At 49.8% G+C, this 22062-nt stretch overlaps 29 non-coding genes across 29 annotated transcripts; all 29 read right to left on the bottom strand.

Annotated features, from left to right (window-relative positions):
* Positions 1–745: 745 nt before the first annotated feature.
* Trnas-uga lies at positions 746–827 on the bottom strand. Its single transcript has one exon. It is a non-coding gene; the product is annotated as a tRNA-Ser (tRNA).
* A 702-nt stretch (positions 828–1529) lies between these two features.
* Trnas-cga lies at positions 1530–1611 on the bottom strand. Its single transcript has one exon. It is a non-coding gene; the product is annotated as a tRNA-Ser (tRNA).
* Positions 1612–1749: 138 nt separating this feature from the next.
* On the bottom strand, positions 1750–1822 carry Trnak-uuu. Its single transcript has one exon. It is a non-coding gene; the product is annotated as a tRNA-Lys (tRNA).
* Positions 1823–3004: 1182 nt separating this feature from the next.
* Positions 3005–3086, bottom strand: Trnas-uga. The gene has a single exon. It is a non-coding gene; the product is annotated as a tRNA-Ser (tRNA).
* A 702-nt stretch (positions 3087–3788) lies between these two features.
* Trnas-cga lies at positions 3789–3870 on the bottom strand. The gene has a single exon. It is a non-coding gene; the product is annotated as a tRNA-Ser (tRNA).
* Positions 3871–4008: 138 nt separating this feature from the next.
* On the bottom strand, positions 4009–4081 carry Trnak-uuu. The gene has a single exon. It is a non-coding gene; the product is annotated as a tRNA-Lys (tRNA).
* A 1182-nt stretch (positions 4082–5263) lies between these two features.
* Positions 5264–5345, bottom strand: Trnas-uga. Its single transcript has one exon. It is a non-coding gene; the product is annotated as a tRNA-Ser (tRNA).
* A 702-nt stretch (positions 5346–6047) lies between these two features.
* Positions 6048–6129, bottom strand: Trnas-cga. Its single transcript has one exon. It is a non-coding gene; the product is annotated as a tRNA-Ser (tRNA).
* A 138-nt stretch (positions 6130–6267) lies between these two features.
* Trnak-uuu lies at positions 6268–6340 on the bottom strand. The gene has a single exon. It is a non-coding gene; the product is annotated as a tRNA-Lys (tRNA).
* Positions 6341–7522: 1182 nt separating this feature from the next.
* Trnas-uga lies at positions 7523–7604 on the bottom strand. Its single transcript has one exon. It is a non-coding gene; the product is annotated as a tRNA-Ser (tRNA).
* A 702-nt stretch (positions 7605–8306) lies between these two features.
* On the bottom strand, positions 8307–8388 carry Trnas-cga. The gene has a single exon. It is a non-coding gene; the product is annotated as a tRNA-Ser (tRNA).
* A 138-nt stretch (positions 8389–8526) lies between these two features.
* On the bottom strand, positions 8527–8599 carry Trnak-uuu. The gene has a single exon. It is a non-coding gene; the product is annotated as a tRNA-Lys (tRNA).
* A 1182-nt stretch (positions 8600–9781) lies between these two features.
* Trnas-uga lies at positions 9782–9863 on the bottom strand. The gene has a single exon. It is a non-coding gene; the product is annotated as a tRNA-Ser (tRNA).
* Positions 9864–10565: 702 nt separating this feature from the next.
* Trnas-cga lies at positions 10566–10647 on the bottom strand. Its single transcript has one exon. It is a non-coding gene; the product is annotated as a tRNA-Ser (tRNA).
* Positions 10648–10785: 138 nt separating this feature from the next.
* Positions 10786–10858, bottom strand: Trnak-uuu. The gene has a single exon. It is a non-coding gene; the product is annotated as a tRNA-Lys (tRNA).
* Positions 10859–12040: 1182 nt separating this feature from the next.
* Trnas-uga lies at positions 12041–12122 on the bottom strand. Its single transcript has one exon. It is a non-coding gene; the product is annotated as a tRNA-Ser (tRNA).
* Positions 12123–12824: 702 nt separating this feature from the next.
* Trnas-cga lies at positions 12825–12906 on the bottom strand. The gene has a single exon. It is a non-coding gene; the product is annotated as a tRNA-Ser (tRNA).
* Positions 12907–13044: 138 nt separating this feature from the next.
* On the bottom strand, positions 13045–13117 carry Trnak-uuu. Its single transcript has one exon. It is a non-coding gene; the product is annotated as a tRNA-Lys (tRNA).
* A 1182-nt stretch (positions 13118–14299) lies between these two features.
* Positions 14300–14381, bottom strand: Trnas-uga. Its single transcript has one exon. It is a non-coding gene; the product is annotated as a tRNA-Ser (tRNA).
* Positions 14382–15083: 702 nt separating this feature from the next.
* On the bottom strand, positions 15084–15165 carry Trnas-cga. Its single transcript has one exon. It is a non-coding gene; the product is annotated as a tRNA-Ser (tRNA).
* Positions 15166–15303: 138 nt separating this feature from the next.
* Positions 15304–15376, bottom strand: Trnak-uuu. Its single transcript has one exon. It is a non-coding gene; the product is annotated as a tRNA-Lys (tRNA).
* Positions 15377–16558: 1182 nt separating this feature from the next.
* Positions 16559–16640, bottom strand: Trnas-uga. The gene has a single exon. It is a non-coding gene; the product is annotated as a tRNA-Ser (tRNA).
* Positions 16641–17342: 702 nt separating this feature from the next.
* Trnas-cga lies at positions 17343–17424 on the bottom strand. The gene has a single exon. It is a non-coding gene; the product is annotated as a tRNA-Ser (tRNA).
* Positions 17425–17562: 138 nt separating this feature from the next.
* Trnak-uuu lies at positions 17563–17635 on the bottom strand. Its single transcript has one exon. It is a non-coding gene; the product is annotated as a tRNA-Lys (tRNA).
* A 1182-nt stretch (positions 17636–18817) lies between these two features.
* Trnas-uga lies at positions 18818–18899 on the bottom strand. Its single transcript has one exon. It is a non-coding gene; the product is annotated as a tRNA-Ser (tRNA).
* A 702-nt stretch (positions 18900–19601) lies between these two features.
* Trnas-cga lies at positions 19602–19683 on the bottom strand. The gene has a single exon. It is a non-coding gene; the product is annotated as a tRNA-Ser (tRNA).
* Positions 19684–19821: 138 nt separating this feature from the next.
* Trnak-uuu lies at positions 19822–19894 on the bottom strand. Its single transcript has one exon. It is a non-coding gene; the product is annotated as a tRNA-Lys (tRNA).
* A 1182-nt stretch (positions 19895–21076) lies between these two features.
* Trnas-uga lies at positions 21077–21158 on the bottom strand. Its single transcript has one exon. It is a non-coding gene; the product is annotated as a tRNA-Ser (tRNA).
* Positions 21159–21860: 702 nt separating this feature from the next.
* On the bottom strand, positions 21861–21942 carry Trnas-cga. The gene has a single exon. It is a non-coding gene; the product is annotated as a tRNA-Ser (tRNA).
* Positions 21943–22062: the final 120 nt, after the last annotated feature.

The following is a 22062-nucleotide window of genomic DNA, read 5'->3' as shown; positions in this document are numbered from 1 at the left end:
CAACCAGAACAGCTACAGGAGAGAGTCATTTTTGTTGTCAGCGGTAGTTGCATTATCACAAACGCAGAGTAATTCCATTGGCGTCGCATCAAAACGAATACCTGCCGAAACCCGGGATCGAACCAGGGACCTTTAGATCTTCAGTCTATTTCGGCTGACGTTGAAGGTTGCCATTTGCATGTGTTCGTTAACCTCTGCCTCGTTGCCAATTTCACAGTCACCTTCGTCTGATAAGACACAGGGGCGCTGAAAGGCGAGCAGCCGATGCAGTGAAGTTCCACACACATTTCTTCTTCTTCCGTCATCGTAACAAGCAAACATGTCGACTCGATTCGTGTAATATTGACTTCGCTGACGCTAGAAAACCCGTGCTATATCGATGCCAGGGGCAACTCGTGTGCGGAGAACGAGACACAAGAAGGAGTGAGTCTCTCCACCGTATGAGAGGCAGTATCTAGCAGATACACACGGTAAAACATACGACTTGCGTTAGCTCATAAATTGCTACACGTCATCGTCTGCAAGCTAAAATGGACACATCTGCACTGCCCAGTGAGGCGACACTTGTACTAACACCAGGTGGACGGCTGTGAGACGCGGAGATGAGCTGCGGCTTCTGGGCGCGACTGTAACGCTGCGCCCTGGATCAAATAGCACTGCACATTGCTGGTGACCCACGTGTTTAGTAGTGACGCAACTGCTAGGATGCAGCTGAACGTCCGCCTTTTGAGAGCGAGAAAATTTTCGCAGTCGGCAGGACTCGAACCTACGCTCCCAGAGGGAATCTGATTTCAAGTCAGACGCCTTAACCACTCGGCCACGACTGCCAGTGGCGGAAGCGACTCCCGACAACTGAAACCGCCATCTTTAGAAGCAATCTGATGGCAGAAAACGGCGTGGCCTCACTCTTTTCTGTAGGGTTTCCATTAGCCGTTACGAAAGTGTATTAATTTTCGCCCAGACAGGGACTTGAACCCAGGACCCTTTGGTTGAAAACCTAGCGCTCTACCGACTCAGCTATGCGGGCCCACGCACGAGCATTATCGTACAGCTGCGCGGTGCGCGAGTGATTCGTATGTCGTAATTACTGGCTTATGGCTCCAATGGCGACTTCACCGACTTCCCACTGACGCACCGCTGACGCTAGTTTTCTGTCGTCTTAAAACGATCGACATACCTCCAAGCAGCTGCGAGATCTTAAGAAAAGAAACGCTGCACCACTGCTTTGGCCGCACTCGAGTGATGGAAATTGCGATTCTTAAAAAGAAAATGAAATGTTCGCTCTGTCCATCACTTTCGAGCACATCTGTGAACTCACGATCTCAGCGACGGCTTTCTGCAGTCCCAGCGTCAGTGTCAGTGTGAGGTGAACCGATAGCCACAGTAAGCAGCGGTCGTCGCGAAAACTCAGTATTCTTAAAACGGAAATTTTCGTCTTGTTGAGAATGGCGTCACTGGTTTGCACCCGCATTCGCCCACGCATGTCACATGTGTGCGAAAATGTTTGCTCCTCTGTACGCAAAATCGCACGCAGCCGGTAGGATTCGAACCTACGCTCCCAGAGGGAATCTGATTTCGAGTCAGACGCCTTAACCACTCGGCCACGACTGCCGTTAGCGCGGTGTTCTCCCGACACATGCAACTGCTACCGTTTAAAGCACTGTGGTGTCAGTAAACGGCGTAACTGCATTATTTTCCGTAGCGTTTCCACCGCTACCAGACGAATCGCTACCAAAGTGTTAAAATTTCCGCCTCGACGGGGACTTGAACCCTGGACCCTTAGGTTAAAAGCCTAATGCTCTACCAACTGAGCTATCCGGGCTCGGACGAGGCTGCAAAACCTCCCACAATGCACAACTATACATTGACTCATGTCCTTTACTGTTGTGCAATCGCTGTATGGGGCCGTTACTAATAAAACGTCGCCTACATGCTGTCTACAAACTTATCCCGCTAAGCTCGTAACACACTCTCGAAGACTGCTGGCACACGATGCAACAACAAATTGCACTAGTTGTTACGCCTCATACGTCGGAGCAGAGAATTTACGTGTTTTGTCGACACTCACTGGGCAATTGGAAAATTCACAAGCATTTCGAATGCAATGTTTCCCACGCTTTCGCTCATTTCACGGTTCCGTTGAAGACGTTCTTCACCACCTGACACAGAAAAAGGAATGCAGTCGGTAGGATATTTTTAATTCTTTTGCTTCTAGGGGAGTTAGTTGTCTAGTGAGTTCCTCTTATGGCATGCACTAGACAACCAGAACAGCTACAGGAGAGAGTCATTTTTGTTGTCAGCGGTAGTTGCATTATCACAAACGCAGAGTAATTCCATTGGCGTCGCATCAAAACGAATACCTGCCGAAACCCGGGATCGAACCAGGGACCTTTAGATCTTCAGTCTATTTCGGCTGACGTTGAAGGTTGCCATTTGCATGTGTTCGTTAACCTCTGCCTCGTTGCCAATTTCACAGTCACCTTCGTCTGATAAGACACAGGGGCGCTGAAAGGCGAGCAGCCGATGCAGTGAAGTTCCACACACATTTCTTCTTCTTCCGTCATCGTAACAAGCAAACATGTCGACTCGATTCGTGTAATATTGACTTCGCTGACGCTAGAAAACCCGTGCTATATCGATGCCAGGGGCAACTCGTGTGCGGAGAACGAGACACAAGAAGGAGTGAGTCTCTCCACCGTATGAGAGGCAGTATCTAGCAGATACACACGGTAAAACATACGACTTGCGTTAGCTCATAAATTGCTACACGTCATCGTCTGCAAGCTAAAATGGACACATCTGCACTGCCCAGTGAGGCGACACTTGTACTAACACCAGGTGGACGGCTGTGAGACGCGGAGATGAGCTGCGGCTTCTGGGCGCGACTGTAACGCTGCGCCCTGGATCAAATAGCACTGCACATTGCTGGTGACCCACGTGTTTAGTAGTGACGCAACTGCTAGGATGCAGCTGAACGTCCGCCTTTTGAGAGCGAGAAAATTTTCGCAGTCGGCAGGACTCGAACCTACGCTCCCAGAGGGAATCTGATTTCAAGTCAGACGCCTTAACCACTCGGCCACGACTGCCAGTGGCGGAAGCGACTCCCGACAACTGAAACCGCCATCTTTAGAAGCAATCTGATGGCAGAAAACGGCGTGGCCTCACTCTTTTCTGTAGGGTTTCCATTAGCCGTTACGAAAGTGTATTAATTTTCGCCCAGACAGGGACTTGAACCCAGGACCCTTTGGTTGAAAACCTAGCGCTCTACCGACTCAGCTATGCGGGCCCACGCACGAGCATTATCGTACAGCTGCGCGGTGCGCGAGTGATTCGTATGTCGTAATTACTGGCTTATGGCTCCAATGGCGACTTCACCGACTTCCCACTGACGCACCGCTGACGCTAGTTTTCTGTCGTCTTAAAACGATCGACATACCTCCAAGCAGCTGCGAGATCTTAAGAAAAGAAACGCTGCACCACTGCTTTGGCCGCACTCGAGTGATGGAAATTGCGATTCTTAAAAAGAAAATGAAATGTTCGCTCTGTCCATCACTTTCGAGCACATCTGTGAACTCACGATCTCAGCGACGGCTTTCTGCAGTCCCAGCGTCAGTGTCAGTGTGAGGTGAACCGATAGCCACAGTAAGCAGCGGTCGTCGCGAAAACTCAGTATTCTTAAAACGGAAATTTTCGTCTTGTTGAGAATGGCGTCACTGGTTTGCACCCGCATTCGCCCACGCATGTCACATGTGTGCGAAAATGTTTGCTCCTCTGTACGCAAAATCGCACGCAGCCGGTAGGATTCGAACCTACGCTCCCAGAGGGAATCTGATTTCGAGTCAGACGCCTTAACCACTCGGCCACGACTGCCGTTAGCGCGGTGTTCTCCCGACACATGCAACTGCTACCGTTTAAAGCACTGTGGTGTCAGTAAACGGCGTAACTGCATTATTTTCCGTAGCGTTTCCACCGCTACCAGACGAATCGCTACCAAAGTGTTAAAATTTCCGCCTCGACGGGGACTTGAACCCTGGACCCTTAGGTTAAAAGCCTAATGCTCTACCAACTGAGCTATCCGGGCTCGGACGAGGCTGCAAAACCTCCCACAATGCACAACTATACATTGACTCATGTCCTTTACTGTTGTGCAATCGCTGTATGGGGCCGTTACTAATAAAACGTCGCCTACATGCTGTCTACAAACTTATCCCGCTAAGCTCGTAACACACTCTCGAAGACTGCTGGCACACGATGCAACAACAAATTGCACTAGTTGTTACGCCTCATACGTCGGAGCAGAGAATTTACGTGTTTTGTCGACACTCACTGGGCAATTGGAAAATTCACAAGCATTTCGAATGCAATGTTTCCCACGCTTTCGCTCATTTCACGGTTCCGTTGAAGACGTTCTTCACCACCTGACACAGAAAAAGGAATGCAGTCGGTAGGATATTTTTAATTCTTTTGCTTCTAGGGGAGTTAGTTGTCTAGTGAGTTCCTCTTATGGCATGCACTAGACAACCAGAACAGCTACAGGAGAGAGTCATTTTTGTTGTCAGCGGTAGTTGCATTATCACAAACGCAGAGTAATTCCATTGGCGTCGCATCAAAACGAATACCTGCCGAAACCCGGGATCGAACCAGGGACCTTTAGATCTTCAGTCTATTTCGGCTGACGTTGAAGGTTGCCATTTGCATGTGTTCGTTAACCTCTGCCTCGTTGCCAATTTCACAGTCACCTTCGTCTGATAAGACACAGGGGCGCTGAAAGGCGAGCAGCCGATGCAGTGAAGTTCCACACACATTTCTTCTTCTTCCGTCATCGTAACAAGCAAACATGTCGACTCGATTCGTGTAATATTGACTTCGCTGACGCTAGAAAACCCGTGCTATATCGATGCCAGGGGCAACTCGTGTGCGGAGAACGAGACACAAGAAGGAGTGAGTCTCTCCACCGTATGAGAGGCAGTATCTAGCAGATACACACGGTAAAACATACGACTTGCGTTAGCTCATAAATTGCTACACGTCATCGTCTGCAAGCTAAAATGGACACATCTGCACTGCCCAGTGAGGCGACACTTGTACTAACACCAGGTGGACGGCTGTGAGACGCGGAGATGAGCTGCGGCTTCTGGGCGCGACTGTAACGCTGCGCCCTGGATCAAATAGCACTGCACATTGCTGGTGACCCACGTGTTTAGTAGTGACGCAACTGCTAGGATGCAGCTGAACGTCCGCCTTTTGAGAGCGAGAAAATTTTCGCAGTCGGCAGGACTCGAACCTACGCTCCCAGAGGGAATCTGATTTCAAGTCAGACGCCTTAACCACTCGGCCACGACTGCCAGTGGCGGAAGCGACTCCCGACAACTGAAACCGCCATCTTTAGAAGCAATCTGATGGCAGAAAACGGCGTGGCCTCACTCTTTTCTGTAGGGTTTCCATTAGCCGTTACGAAAGTGTATTAATTTTCGCCCAGACAGGGACTTGAACCCAGGACCCTTTGGTTGAAAACCTAGCGCTCTACCGACTCAGCTATGCGGGCCCACGCACGAGCATTATCGTACAGCTGCGCGGTGCGCGAGTGATTCGTATGTCGTAATTACTGGCTTATGGCTCCAATGGCGACTTCACCGACTTCCCACTGACGCACCGCTGACGCTAGTTTTCTGTCGTCTTAAAACGATCGACATACCTCCAAGCAGCTGCGAGATCTTAAGAAAAGAAACGCTGCACCACTGCTTTGGCCGCACTCGAGTGATGGAAATTGCGATTCTTAAAAAGAAAATGAAATGTTCGCTCTGTCCATCACTTTCGAGCACATCTGTGAACTCACGATCTCAGCGACGGCTTTCTGCAGTCCCAGCGTCAGTGTCAGTGTGAGGTGAACCGATAGCCACAGTAAGCAGCGGTCGTCGCGAAAACTCAGTATTCTTAAAACGGAAATTTTCGTCTTGTTGAGAATGGCGTCACTGGTTTGCACCCGCATTCGCCCACGCATGTCACATGTGTGCGAAAATGTTTGCTCCTCTGTACGCAAAATCGCACGCAGCCGGTAGGATTCGAACCTACGCTCCCAGAGGGAATCTGATTTCGAGTCAGACGCCTTAACCACTCGGCCACGACTGCCGTTAGCGCGGTGTTCTCCCGACACATGCAACTGCTACCGTTTAAAGCACTGTGGTGTCAGTCAACGGCGTAACTGCATTATTTTCCGTAGCGTTTCCACCGCTACCAGACGAATCGCTACCAAAGTGTTAAAATTTCCGCCTCGACGGGGACTTGAACCCTGGACCCTTAGGTTAAAAGCCTAATGCTCTACCAACTGAGCTATCCGGGCTCGGACGAGGCTGCAAAACCTCCCACAATGCACAACTATACATTGACTCATGTCCTTTACTGTTGTGCAATCGCTGTATGGGGCCGTTACTAATAAAACGTCGCCTACATGCTGTCTACAAACTTATCCCGCTAAGCTCGTAACACACTCTCGAAGACTGCTGGCACACGATGCAACAACAAATTGCACTAGTTGTTACGCCTCATACGTCGGAGCAGAGAATTTACGTGTTTTGTCGACACTCACTGGGCAATTGGAAAATTCACAAGCATTTCGAATGCAATGTTTCCCACGCTTTCGCTCATTTCACGGTTCCGTTGAAGACGTTCTTCACCACCTGACACAGAAAAAGGAATGCAGTCGGTAGGATATTTTTAATTCTTTTGCTTCTAGGGGAGTTAGTTGTCTAGTGAGTTCCTCTTATGGCATGCACTAGACAACCAGAACAGCTACAGGAGAGAGTCATTTTTGTTGTCAGCGGTAGTTGCATTATCACAAACGCAGAGTAATTCCATTGGCGTCGCATCAAAACGAATACCTGCCGAAACCCGGGATCGAACCAGGGACCTTTAGATCTTCAGTCTATTTCGGCTGGCGTTGAAGGTTGCCATTTGCATGTGTTCGTTAACCTCTGCCTCGTTGCCAATTTCACAGTCACCTTCGTCTGATAAGACACAGGGGCGCTGAAAGGCGAGCAGCCGATGCAGTGAAGTTCCACACACATTTCTTCTTCTTCCGTCATCGTAACAAGCAAACATGTCGACTCGATTCGTGTAATATTGACTTCGCTGACGCTAGAAAACCCGTGCTATATCGATGCCAGGGGCAACTCGTGTGCGGAGAACGAGACACAAGAAGGAGTGAGTCTCTCCACCGTATGAGAGGCAGTATCTAGCAGATACACACGGTAAAACATACGACTTGCGTTAGCTCATAAATTGCTACACGTCATCGTCTGCAAGCTAAAATGGACACATCTGCACTGCCCAGTGAGGCGACACTTGTACTAACACCAGGTGGACGGCTGTGAGACGCGGAGATGAGCTGCGGCTTCTGGGCGCGACTGTAACGCTGCGCCCTGGATCAAATAGCACTGCACATTGCTGGTGACCCACGTGTTTAGTAGTGACGCAACTGCTAGGATGCAGCTGAACGTCCGCCTTTTGAGAGCGAGAAAATTTTCGCAGTCGGCAGGACTCGAACCTACGCTCCCAGAGGGAATCTGATTTCAAGTCAGACGCCTTAACCACTCGGCCACGACTGCCAGTGGCGGAAGCGACTCCCGACAACTGAAACCGCCCTCTTTAGAAGCAATCTGATGGCAGAAAACGGCGTGGCCTCACTCTTTTCTGTAGGGTTTCCATTAGCCGTTACGAAAGTGTATTAATTTTCGCCCAGACAGGGACTTGAACCCAGGACCCTTTGGTTGAAAACCTAGCGCTCTACCGACTCAGCTATGCGGGCCCACGCACGAGCATTATCGTACAGCTGCGCGGTGCGCGAGTGATTCGTATGTCGTAATTACTGGCTTATGGCTCCAATGGCGACTTCACCGACTTCCCACTGACGCACCGCTGACGCTAGTTTTCTGTCGTCTTAAAACGATCGACATACCTCCAAGCAGCTGCGAGATCTTAAGAAAAGAAACGCTGCACCACTGCTTTGGCCGCACTCGAGTGATGGAAATTGCGATTCTTAAAAAGAAAATGAAATGTTCGCTCTGTCCATCACTTTCGAGCACATCTGTGAACTCACGATCTCAGCGACGGCTTTCTGCAGTCCCAGCGTCAGTGTCAGTGTGAGGTGAACCGATAGCCACAGTAAGCAGCGGTCGTCGCGAAAACTCAGTATTCTTAAAACGGAAATTTTCGTCTTGTTGAGAATGGCGTCACTGGTTTGCACCCGCATTCGCCCACGCATGTCACATGTGTGCGAAAATGTTTGCTCCTCTGTACGCAAAATCGCACGCAGCCGGTAGGATTCGAACCTACGCTCCCAGAGGGAATCTGATTTCGAGTCAGACGCCTTAACCACTCGGCCACGACTGCCGTTAGCGCAGTGTTCTCCCGACACATGCAACTGCTACCGTTTAAAGCACTGTGGTGTCAGTAAACGGCGTAACTGCATTATTTTCCGTAGCGTTTCCACCGCTACCAGACGAATCGCTACCAAAGTGTTAAAATTTCCGCCTCGACGGGGACTTGAACCCTGGACCCTTAGGTTAAAAGCCTAATGCTCTACCAACTGAGCTATCCGGGCTCGGACGAGGCTGCAAAACCTCCCACAATGCACAACTATACATTGACTCATGTCCTTTACTGTTGTGCAATCGCTGTATGGGGCCGTTACTAATAAAACGTCGCCTACATGCTGTCTACAAACTTATCCCGCTAAGCTCGTAACACACTCTCGAAGACTGCTGGCACACGATGCAACAACAAATTGCACTAGTTGTTACGCCTCATACGTCGGAGCAGAGAATTTACGTGTTTTGTCGACACTCACTGGGCAATTGGAAAATTCACAAGCATTTCGAATGCAATGTTTCCCACGCTTTCGCTCATTTCACGGTTCCGTTGAAGACGTTCTTCACCACCTGACACAGAAAAAGGAATGCAGTCGGTAGGATATTTTTAATTCTTTTGCTTCTAGGGGAGTTAGTTGTCTAGTGAGTTCCTCTTATGGCATGCACTAGACAACCAGAACAGCTACAGGAGAGAGTCATTTTTGTTGTCAGCGGTAGTTGCATTATCACAAACGCAGAGTAATTCCATTGGCGTCGCATCAAAACGAATACCTGCCGAAACCCGGGATCGAACCAGGGACCTTTAGATCTTCAGTCTATTTCGGCTGACGTTGAAGGTTGCCATTTGCATGTGTTCGTTAACCTCTGCCTCGTTGCCAATTTCACAGTCACCTTCGTCTGATAAGACACAGGGGCGCTGAAAGGCGAGCAGCCGATGCAGTGAAGTTCCACACACATTTCTTCTTCTTCCGTCATCGTAACAAGCAAACATGTCGACTCGATTCGTGTAATATTGACTTCGCTGACGCTAGAAAACCCGTGCTATATCGATGCCAGGGGCAACTCGTGTGCGGAGAACGAGACACAAGAAGGAGTGAGTCTCTCCACCGTATGAGAGGCAGTATCTAGCAGATACACACGGTAAAACATACGACTTGCGTTAGCTCATAAATTGCTACACGTCATCGTCTGCAAGCTAAAATGGACACATCTGCACTGCCCAGTGAGGCGACACTTGTACTAACACCAGGTGGACGGCTGTGAGACGCGGAGATGAGCTGCGGCTTCTGGGCGCGACTGTAACGCTGCGCCCTGGATCAAATAGCACTGCACATTGCTGGTGACCCACGTGTTTAGTAGTGACGCAACTGCTAGGATGCAGCTGAACGTCCGCCTTTTGAGAGCGAGAAAATTTTCGCAGTCGGCAGGACTCGAACCTACGCTCCCAGAGGGAATCTGATTTCAAGTCAGACGCCTTAACCACTCGGCCACGACTGCCAGTGGCGGAAGCGACTCCCGACAACTGAAACCGCCATCTTTAGAAGCAATCTGATGGCAGAAAACGGCGTGGCCTCACTCTTTTCTGTAGGGTTTCCATTAGCCGTTACGAAAGTGTATTAATTTTCGCCCAGACAGGGACTTGAACCCAGGACCCTTTGGTTGAAAACCTAGCGCTCTACCGACTCAGCTATGCGGGCCCACGCACGAGCATTATCGTACAGCTGCGCGGTGCGCGAGTGATTCGTATGTCGTAATTACTGGCTTATGGCTCCAATGGCGACTTCACCGACTTCCCACTGACGCACCGCTGACGCTAGTTTTCTGTCGTCTTAAAACGATCGACATACCTCCAAGCAGCTGCGAGATCTTAAGAAAAGAAACGCTGCACCACTGCTTTGGCCGCACTCGAGTGATGGAAATTGCGATTCTTAAAAAGAAAATGAAATGTTCGCTCTGTCCATCACTTTCGAGCACATCTGTGAACTCACGATCTCAGCGACGGCTTTCTGCAGTCCCAGCGTCAGTGTCAGTGTGAGGTGAACCGATAGCCACAGTAAGCAGCGGTCGTCGCGAAAACTCAGTATTCTTAAAACGGAAATTTTCGTCTTGTTGAGAATGGCGTCACTGGTTTGCACCCGCATTCGCCCACGCATGTCACATGTGTGCGAAAATGTTTGCTCCTCTGTACGCAAAATCGCACGCAGCCGGTAGGATTCGAACCTACGCTCCCAGAGGGAATCTGATTTCGAGTCAGACGCCTTAACCACTCGGCCACGACTGCCGTTAGCGCGGTGTTCTCCCGACACATGCAACTGCTACCGTTTAAAGCACTGTGGTGTCAGTAAACGGCGTAACTGCATTATTTTCCGTAGCGTTTCCACCGCTACCAGACGAATCGCTACCAAAGTGTTAAAATTTCCGCCTCGACGGGGACTTGAACCCTGGACCCTTAGGTTAAAAGCCTAATGCTCTACCAACTGAGCTATCCGGGCTCGGACGAGGCTGCAAAAACTCCCACAATGCACAACTATACATTGACTCATGTCCTTTACTGTTGTGCAATCGCTGTATGGGGCCGTTACTAATAAAACGTCGCCTACATGCTGTCTACAAACTTATCCCGCTAAGCTCGTAACACACTCTCGAAGACTGCTGGCACACGATGCAACAACAAATTGCACTAGTTGTTACGCCTCATACGTCGGAGCAGAGAATTTACGTGTTTTGTCGACACTCACTGGGCAATTGGAAAATTCACAAGCATTTCGAATGCAATGTTTCCCACGCTTTCGCTCATTTCACGGTTCCGTTGAAGACGTTCTTCACCACCTGACACAGAAAAAGGAATGCAGTCGGTAGGATATTTTTAATTCTTTTGCTTCTAGGGGAGTTAGTTGTCTAGTGAGTTCCTCTTATGGCATGCACTAGACAACCAGAACAGCTACAGGAGAGAGTCATTTTTGTTGTCAGCGGTAGTTGCATTATCACAAACGCAGAGTAATTCCATTGGCGTCGCATCAAAACGAATACCTGCCGAAACCCGGGATCGAACCAGGGACCTTTAGATCTTCAGTCTATTTCGGCTGGCGTTGAAGGTTGCCATTTGCATGTGTTCGTTAACCTCTGCCTCGTTGCCAATTTCACAGTCACCTTCGTCTGATAAGACACAGGGGCGCTGAAAGGCGAGCAGCCGATGCAGTGAAGTTCCACACACATTTCTTCTTCTTCCGTCATCGTAACAAGCAAACATGTCGACTCGATTCGTGTAATATTGACTTCGCTGACGCTAGAAAACCCGTGCTATATCGATGCCAGGGGCAACTCGTGTGCGGAGAACGAGACACAAGAAGGAGTGAGTCTCTCCACCGTATGAGAGGCAGTATCTAGCAGATACACACGGTAAAACATACGACTTGCGTTAGCTCATAAATTGCTACACGTCATCGTCTGCAAGCTAAAATGGACACATCTGCACTGCCCAGTGAGGCGACACTTGTACTAACACCAGGTGGACGGCTGTGAGACGCGGAGATGAGCTGCGGCTTCTGGGCGCGACTGTAACGCTGCGCCCTGGATCAAATAGCACTGCACATTGCTGGTGACCCACGTGTTTAGTAGTGACGCAACTGCTAGGATGCAGCTGAACGTCCGCCTTTTGAGAGCGAGAAAATTTTCGCAGTCGGCAGGACTCGAACCTACGCTCCCAGAGGGAATCTGATTTCAAGTCAGACGCCTTAACCACTCGGCCACGACTGCCAGTGGCGGAAGCGACTCCCGACAACTGAAACCGCCATCTTTAGAAGCAATCTGATGGCAGAAAACGGCGTGGCCTCACTCTTTTCTGTAGGGTTTCCATTAGCCGTTACGAAAGTGTATTAATTTTCGCCCAGACAGGGACTTGAACCCAGGACCCTTTGGTTGAAAACCTAGCGCTCTACCGACTCAGCTATGCGGGCCCACGCACGAGCATTATCGTACAGCTGCGCGGTGCGCGAGTGATTCGTATGTCGTAATTACTGGCTTATGGCTCCAATGGCGACTTCACCGACTTCCCACTGACGCACCGCTGACGCTAGTTTTCTGTCGTCTTAAAACGATCGACATACCTCCAAGCAGCTGCGAGATCTTAAGAAAAGAAACGCTGCACCACTGCTTTGGCCGCACTCGAGTGATGGAAATTGCGATTCTTAAAAAGAAAATGAAATGTTCGCTCTGTCCATCACTTTCGAGCACATCTGTGAACTCACGATCTCAGCGACGGCTTTCTGCAGTCCCAGCGTCAGTGTCAGTGTGAGGTGAACCGATAGCCACAGTAAGCAGCGGTCGTCGCGAAAACTCAGTATTCTTAAAACGGAAATTTTCGTCTTGTTGAGAATGGCGTCACTGGTTTGCACCCGCATTCGCCCACGCATGTCACATGTGTGCGAAAATGTTTGCTCCTCTGTACGCAAAATCGCACGCAGCCGGTAGGATTCGAACCTACGCTCCCAGAGGGAATCTGATTTCGAGTCAGACGCCTTAACCACTCGGCCACGACTGCCGTTAGCGCGGTGTTCTCCCGACACATGCAACTGCTACCGTTTAAAGCACTGTGGTGTCAGTAAACGGCGTAACTGCATTATTTTCCGTAGCGTTTCCACCGCTACCAGACGAATCGCTACCAAAGTGTTAAAATTTCCGCCTCGACGGGGACTTGAACCCTGGACCCTTAGGTTAAAAGCCTAATGCTCTACCAACTGAGCTATCCGGGCTCGGACGAGGCTGCAAAACCTCCCACAATGCACAACTATACATTGACTCATGTCCTTTACTGTTGTGCAATCGCTGTATGGGGCCGTTACTAATAAAACGTCGCCTACATGCTGTCTACAAACTTATCCCGCTAAGCTCGTAACACACTCTCGAAGACTGCTGGCACACGATGCAACAACAAATTGCACTAGTTGTTACGCCTCATACGTCGGAGCAGAGAATTTACGTGTTTTGTCGACACTCACTGGGCAATTGGAAAATTCACAAGCATTTCGAATGCAATGTTTCCCACGCTTTCGCTCATTTCACGGTTCCGTTGAAGACGTTCTTCACCACCTGACACAGAAAAAGGAATGCAGTCGGTAGGATATTTTTAATTCTTTTGCTTCTAGGGGAGTTAGTTGTCTAGTGAGTTCCTCTTATGGCATGCACTAGACAACCAGAACAGCTACAGGAGAGAGTCATTTTTGTTGTCAGCGGTAGTTGCATTATCACAAACGCAGAGTAATTCCATTGGCGTCGCATCAAAACGAATACCTGCCGAAACCCGGGATCGAACCAGGGACCTTTAGATCTTCAGTCTATTTCGGCTGACGTTGAAGGTTGCCATTTGCATGTGTTCGTTAACCTCTGCCTCGTTGCCAATTTCACAGTCACCTTCGTCTGATAAGACACAGGGGCGCTGAAAGGCGAGCAGCCGATGCAGTGAAGTTCCACACACATTTCTTCTTCTTCCGTCATCGTAACAAGCAAACATGTCGACTCGATTCGTGTAATATTGACTTCGCTGACGCTAGAAAACCCGTGCTATATCGATGCCAGGGGCAACTCGTGTGCGGAGAACGAGACACAAGAAGGAGTGAGTCTCTCCACCGTATGAGAGGCAGTATCTAGCAGATACACACGGTAAAACATACGACTTGCGTTAGCTCATAAATTGCTACACGTCATCGTCTGCAAGCTAAAATGGACACATCTGCACTGCCCAGTGAGGCGACACTTGTACTAACACCAGGTGGACGGCTGTGAGACGCGGAGATGAGCTGCGGCTTCTGGGCGCGACTGTAACGCTGCGCCCTGGATCAAATAGCACTGCACATTGCTGGTGACCCACGTGTTTAGTAGTGACGCAACTGCTAGGATGCAGCTGAACGTCCGCCTTTTGAGAGCGAGAAAATTTTCGCAGTCGGCAGGACTCGAACCTACGCTCCCAGAGGGAATCTGATTTCAAGTCAGACGCCTTAACCACTCGGCCACGACTGCCAGTGGCGGAAGCGACTCCCGACAACTGAAACCGCCATCTTTAGAAGCAATCTGATGGCAGAAAACGGCGTGGCCTCACTCTTTTCTGTAGGGTTTCCATTAGCCGTTACGAAAGTGTATTAATTTTCGCCCAGACAGGGACTTGAACCCAGGACCCTTTGGTTGAAAACCTAGCGCTCTACCGACTCAGCTATGCGGGCCCACGCACGAGCATTATCGTACAGCTGCGCGGTGCGCGAGTGATTCGTATGTCGTAATTACTGGCTTATGGCTCCAATGGCGACTTCACCGACTTCCCACTGACGCACCGCTGACGCTAGTTTTCTGTCGTCTTAAAACGATCGACATACCTCCAAGCAGCTGCGAGATCTTAAGAAAAGAAACGCTGCACCACTGCTTTGGCCGCACTCGAGTGATGGAAATTGCGATTCTTAAAAAGAAAATGAAATGTTCGCTCTGTCCATCACTTTCGAGCACATCTGTGAACTCACGATCTCAGCGACGGCTTTCTGCAGTCCCAGCGTCAGTGTCAGTGTGAGGTGAACCGATAGCCACAGTAAGCAGCGGTCGTCGCGAAAACTCAGTATTCTTAAAACGGAAATTTTCGTCTTGTTGAGAATGGCGTCACTGGTTTGCACCCGCATTCGCCCACGCATGTCACATGTGTGCGAAAATGTTTGCTCCTCTGTACGCAAAATCGCACGCAGCCGGTAGGATTCGAACCTACGCTCCCAGAGGGAATCTGATTTCGAGTCAGACGCCTTAACCACTCGGCCACGACTGCCGTTAGCGCGGTGTTCTCCCGACACATGCAACTGCTACCGTTTAAAGCACTGTGGTGTCAGTAAACGGCGTAACTGCATTATTTTCCGTAGCGTTTCCACCGCTACCAGACGAATCGCTACCAAAGTGTTAAAATTTCCGCCTCGACGGGGACTTGAACCCTGGACCCTTAGGTTAAAAGCCTAATGCTCTACCAACTGAGCTATCCGGGCTCGGACGAGGCTGCAAAACCTCCCACAATGCACAACTATACATTGACTCATGTCCTTTACTGTTGTGCAATCGCTGTATGGGGCCGTTACTAATAAAACGTCGCCTACATGCTGTCTACAAACTTATCCCGCTAAGCTCGTAACACACTCTCGAAGACTGCTGGCACACGATGCAACAACAAATTGCACTAGTTGTTACGCCTCATACGTCGGAGCAGAGAATTTACGTGTTTTGTCGACACTCACTGGGCAATTGGAAAATTCACAAGCATTTCGAATGCAATGTTTCCCACGCTTTCGCTCATTTCACGGTTCCGTTGAAGACGTTCTTCACCACCTGACACAGAAAAAGGAATGCAGTCGGTAGGATATTTTTAATTCTTTTGCTTCTAGGGGAGTTAGTTGTCTAGTGAGTTCCTCTTATGGCATGCACTAGACAACCAGAACAGCTACAGGAGAGAGTCATTTTTGTTGTCAGCGGTAGTTGCATTATCACAAACGCAGAGTAATTCCATTGGCGTCGCATCAAAACGAATACCTGCCGAAACCCGGGATCGAACCAGGGACCTTTAGATCTTCAGTCTATTTCGGCTGACGTTGAAGGTTGCCATTTGCATGTGTTCGTTAACCTCTGCCTCGTTGCCAATTTCACAGTCACCTTCGTCTGATAAGACACAGGGGCGCTGAAAGGCGAGCAGCCGATGCAGTGAAGTTCCACACACATTTCTTCTTCTTCCGTCATCGTAACAAGCAAACATGTCGACTCGATTCGTGTAATATTGACTTCGCTGACGCTAGAAAACCCGTGCTATATCGATGCCAGGGGCAACTCGTGTGCGGAGAACGAGACACAAGAAGGAGTGAGTCTCTCCACCGTATGAGAGGCAGTATCTAGCAGATACACACGGTAAAACATACGACTTGCGTTAGCTCATAAATTGCTACACGTCATCGTCTGCAAGCTAAAATGGACACATCTGCACTGCCCAGTGAGGCGACACTTGTACTAACACCAGGTGGACGGCTGTGAGACGCGGAGATGAGCTGCGGCTTCTGGGCGCGACTGTAACGCTGCGCCCTGGATCAAATAGCACTGCACATTGCTGGTGACCCACGTGTTTAGTAGTGACGCAACTGCTAGGATGCAGCTGAACGTCCGCCTTTTGAGAGCGAGAAAATTTTCGCAGTCGGCAGGACTCGAACCTACGCTCCCAGAGGGAATCTGATTTCAAGTCAGACGCCTTAACCACTCGGCCACGACTGCCAGTGGCGGAAGCGACTCCCGACAACTGAAACCGCCATCTTTAGAAGCAATCTGATGGCAGAAAACGGCGTGGCCTCACTCTTTTCTGTAGGGTTTCCATTAGCCGTTACGAAAGTGTATTAATTTTCGCCCAGACAGGGACTTGAACCCAGGACCCTTTGGTTGAAAACCTAGCGCTCTACCGACTCAGCTATGCGGGCCCACGCACGAGCATTATCGTACAGCTGCGCGGTGCGCGAGTGATTCGTATGTCGTAATTACTGGCTTATGGCTCCAATGGCGACTTCACCGACTTCCCACTGACGCACCGCTGACGCTAGTTTTCTGTCGTTTTAAAACGATCGACATACCTCCAAGCAGCTGCGAGATCTTAAGAAAAGAAACGCTGCACCACTGCTTTGGCCGCACTCGAGTGATGGAAATTGCGATTCTTAAAAAGAAAATGAAATGTTCGCTCTGTCCATCACTTTCGAGCACATCTGTGAACTCACGATCTCAGCGACGGCTTTCTGCAGTCCCAGCGTCAGTGTCAGTGTGAGGTGAACCGATAGCCACAGTAAGCAGCGGTCGTCGCGAAAACTCAGTATTCTTAAAACGGAAATATTCGTCTTGTTGAGAATGGCGTCACTGGTTTGCACCCGCATTCGCCCACGCATGTCACATGTGTGCGAAAATGTTTGCTCCTCTGTACGCAAAATCGCACGCAGCCGGTAGGATTCGAACCTACGCTCCCAGAGGGAATCTGATTTCGAGTCAGACGCCTTAACCACTCGGCCACGACTGCCGTTAGCGCGGTGTTCTCCCGACACATGCAACTGCTACCGTTTAAAGCACTGTGGTGTCAGTAAACGGCGTAACTGCATTATTTTCCGTAGCGTTTCCACCGCTACCAGACGAATCGCTACCAAAGTGTTAAAATTTCCGCCTCGACGGGGACTTGAACCCTGGACCCTTAGGTTAAAAGCCTAATGCTCTACCAACTGAGCTATCCGGGCTCGGACGAGGCTGCAAAACCTCCCACAATGCACAACTATACATTGACTCATGTCCTTTACTGTTGTGCAATCGCTGTATGGGGCCGTTACTAATAAAACGTCGCCTACATGCTGTCTACAAACTTATCCCGCTAAGCTCGTAACACACTCTCGAAGACTGCTGGCACACGATGCAACAACAAATTGCACTAGTTGTTACGCCTCATACGTCGGAGCAGAGAATTTACGTGTTTTGTCGACACTCACTGGGCAATTGGAAAATTCACAAGCATTTCGAATGCAATGTTTCCCACGCTTTCGCTCATTTCACGGTTCCGTTGAAGACGTTCTTCACCACCTGACACAGAAAAAGGAATGCAGTCGGTAGGATATTTTTAATTCTTTTGCTTCTAGGGGAGTTAGTTGTCTAGTGAGTTCCTCTTATGGCATGCACTAGACAACCAGAACAGCTACAGGAGAGAGTCATTTTTGTTGTCAGCGGTAGTTGCATTATCACAAACGCAGAGTAATTCCATTGGCGTCGCATCAAAACGAATACCTGCCGAAACCCGGGATCGAACCAGGGACCTTTAGATCTTCAGTCTATTTCGGCTGACGTTGAAGGTTGCCATTTGCATGTGTTCGTTAACCTCTGCCTCGTTGCCAATTTCACAGTCACCTTCGTCTGATAAGACACAGGGGCGCTGAAAGGCGAGCAGCCGATGCAGTGAAGTTCCACACACATTTCTTCTTCTTCCGTCATCGTAACAAGCAAACATGTCGACTCGATTCGTGTAATATTGACTTCGCTGACGCTAGAAAACCCGTGCTATATCGATGCCAGGGGCAACTCGTGTGCGGAGAACGAGACACAAGAAGGAGTGAGTCTCTCCACCGTATGAGAGGCAGTATCTAGCAGATACACACGGTAAAACATACGACTTGCGTTAGCTCATAAATTGCTACACGTCATCGTCTGCAAGCTAAAATGGACACATCTGCACTGCCCAGTGAGGCGACACTTGTACTAACACCAGGTGGACGGCTGTGAGACGCGGAGATGAGCTGCGGCTTCTGGGCGCGACTGTAACGCTGCGCCCTGGATCAAATAGCACTGCACATTGCTGGTGACCCACGTGTTTAGTAGTGACGCAACTGCTAGGATGCAGCTGAACGTCCGCCTTTTGAGAGCGAGAAAATTTTCGCAGTCGGCAGGACTCGAACCTACGCTCCCAGAGGGAATCTGATTTCAAGTCAGACGCCTTAACCACTCGGCCACGACTGCCAGTGGCGGAAGCGACTCCCGACAACTGAAACCGCCATCTTTAGAAGCAATCTGATGGCAGAAAACGGCGTGGCCTCACTCTTTTCTGTAGGGTTTCCATTAGCCGTTACGAAAGTGTATTAATTTTCGCCCAGACAGGGACTTGAACCCAGGACCCTTTGGTTGAAAACCTAGCGCTCTACCGACTCAGCTATGCGGGCCCACGCACGAGCATTATCGTACAGCTGCGCGGTGCGCGAGTGATTCGTATGTCGTAATTACTGGCTTATGGCTCCAATGGCGACTTCACCGACTTCCCACTGACGCACCGCTGACGCTAGTTTTCTGTCGTCTTAAAACGATCGACATACCTCCAAGCAGCTGCGAGATCTTAAGAAAAGAAACGCTGCACCACTGCTTTGGCCGCACTCGAGTGATGGAAATTGCGATTCTTAAAAAGAAAATGAAATGTTCGCTCTGTCCATCACTTTCGAGCACATCTGTGAACTCACGATCTCAGCGACGGCTTTCTGCAGTCCCAGCGTCAGTGTCAGTGTGAGGTGAACCGATAGCCACAGTAAGCAGCGGTCGTCGCGAAAACTCAGTATTCTTAAAACGGAAATTTTCGTCTTGTTGAGAATGGCGTCACTGGTTTGCACCCGCATTCGCCCACGCATGTCACATGTGTGCGAAAATGTTTGCTCCTCTGTACGCAAAATCGCACGCAGCCGGTAGGATTCGAACCTACGCTCCCAGAGGGAATCTGATTTCGAGTCAGACGCCTTAACCACTCGGCCACGACTGCCGTTAGCGCGGTGTTCTCCCGACACATGCAACTGCTACCGTTTAAAGCACTGTGGTGTCAGTAAACGGCGTAACTGCATTATTTTCCGTAGCGTTTCCACCGCTACCAGACGAATCGCTACCAAAGTGTTAAAATTTCCGCCTCGACGGGGACTTGAACCCTGGACCCTTAGGTTAAAAGCCTAATGCTCTACCAACTGAGCTATCCGGGCTCGGACGAGGCTGCAAAACCTCCCACAATGCACAACTATACATTGACTCATGTCCTTTACTGTTGTGCAATCGCTGTATGGGGCCGTTACTAATAAAACGTCGCCTACATGCTGTCTACAAACTTATCCCGCTAAGCTCGTAACACACTCTCGAAGACTGCTGGCACACGATGCAACAACAAATTGCACTAGTTGTTACGCCTCATACGTCGGAGCAGAGAATTTACGTGTTTTGTCGACACTCACTGGGCAATTGGAAAATTCACAAGCATTTCGAATGCAACGTTTCCCACGCTTTCGCTCATTTCACGGTTCCGTTGAAGACGTTCTTCACCACCTGACACAGAAAAAGGAATGCAGTCGGTAGGATATTTTTAATTCTTTTGCTTCTAGGGGAGTTAGTTGTCTAGTGAGTTCCTCTTATGGCATGCACTAGACAACCAGAACAGCTACAGGAGAGAGTCATTTTTGTTGTCAGCGGTAGTTGCATTATCACAAACGCAGAGTAATTCCATTGGCGTCGCATCAAAACGAATACCTGCCGAAACCCGGGATCGAACCAGGGACCTTTAGATCTTCAGTCTATTTCGGCTGACGTTGAAGGTTGCCATTTGCATGTGTTCGTTAACCTCTGCCTCGTTGCCAATTTCACAGTCACCTTCGTCTGATAAGACACAGGGGCGCTGAAAGGCGAGCAGCCGATGCAGTGAAGTTCCACACACATTTCTTCTTCTTCCGTCATCGTAACAAGCAAACATGTCGACTCGATTCGTGTAATATTGACTTCGCTGACGCTAGAAAACCCGTGCTATATCGATGCCAGGGGCAACTCGTGTGCGGAGAACGAGACACAAGAAGGAGTGAGTCTCTCCACCGTATGAGAGGCAGTATCTAGCAGATACACACGGTAAAACATACGACTTGCGTTAGCTCATAAATTGCTACACGTCATCGTCTGCAAGCTAAAATGGACACATCTGCACTGCCCAGTGAGGCGACACTTGTACTAACACCAGGTGGACGGCTGTGAGACGCGGAGATGAGCTGCGGCTTCTGGGCGCGACTGTAACGCTGCGCCCTGGATCAAATAGCACTGCACATTGCTGGTGACCCACGTGTTTAGTAGTGACGCAACTGCTAGGATGCAGCTGAACGTCCGCCTTTTGAGAGCGAGAAAATTTTCGCAGTCGGCAGGACTCGAACCTACGCTCCCAGAGGGAATCTGATTTCAAGTCAGACGCCTTAACCACTCGGCCACGACTGCCGGTGGCGGAAGCGACTCCCGACAACTGAAACCGCCATCTTTAGAAGCAATCTGATGGCAGAAAACGGCGTGGCCTCACTCTTTTCTGTAGGGTTTCCATTAGCCGTTACGAAAGTGTATTAATTTTCGCCCAGACAGGGACTTGAACCCAGGACCCTTTGGTTGAAAACCTAGCGCTCTACCGACTCAGCTATGCGGGCCCACGCACGAGCATTATCGTACAGCTGCGCGGTGCGCGAGTGATTCGTATGTCGTAATTACTGGCTTATGGCTCCAATGGCGACTTCACCGACTTCCCACTGACGCACCGCTGACGCTAGTTTTCTGTCGTCTTAAAACGATCGACATACCTCCAAGCAGCTGCGAGATCTTAAGAAAAGAAACGCTGCACCACTGCTTTGGCCGCACTCGAGTGATGGAAATTGCGATTCTTAAAAAGAAAATGAAATGTTCGCTCTGTCCATCACTTTCGAGCACATCTGTGAACTCACGATCTCAGCGACGGCTTTCTGCAGTCCCAGCGTCAGTGTCAGTGTGAGGTGAACCGATAGCCACAGTAAGCAGCGGTCGTCGCGAAAACTCAGTATTCTTAAAACGGAAATTTTCGTCTTGTTGAGAATGGCGTCACTGGTTTGCACCCGCATTCGCCCACGCATGTCACATGTGTGCGAAAATGTTTGCTCCTCTGTACGCAAAATCGCACGCAGCCGGTAGGATTCGAACCTACGCTCCCAGAGGGAATCTGATTTCGAGTCAGACGCCTTAACCACTCGGCCACGACTGCCGTTAGCGCGGTGTTCTCCCGACACATGCAACTGCTACCGTTTAAAGCACTGTGGTGTCAGTAAACGGCGTAACTGCATTATTTTCCGTAGCGTTTCCACCGCTACCAGACGAATCGCTA

This window comes from Schistocerca americana, unplaced genomic scaffold, assembly GCF_021461395.2.
Source record: "Schistocerca americana isolate TAMUIC-IGC-003095 unplaced genomic scaffold, iqSchAmer2.1 HiC_scaffold_178, whole genome shotgun sequence".
NCBI lineage: Eukaryota > Metazoa > Arthropoda > Insecta > Orthoptera > Acrididae > Schistocerca > Schistocerca americana.
Note: the sequence above shows the minus strand (reverse complement) of the source record. Positions and strands in the feature narration are given on the sequence as shown.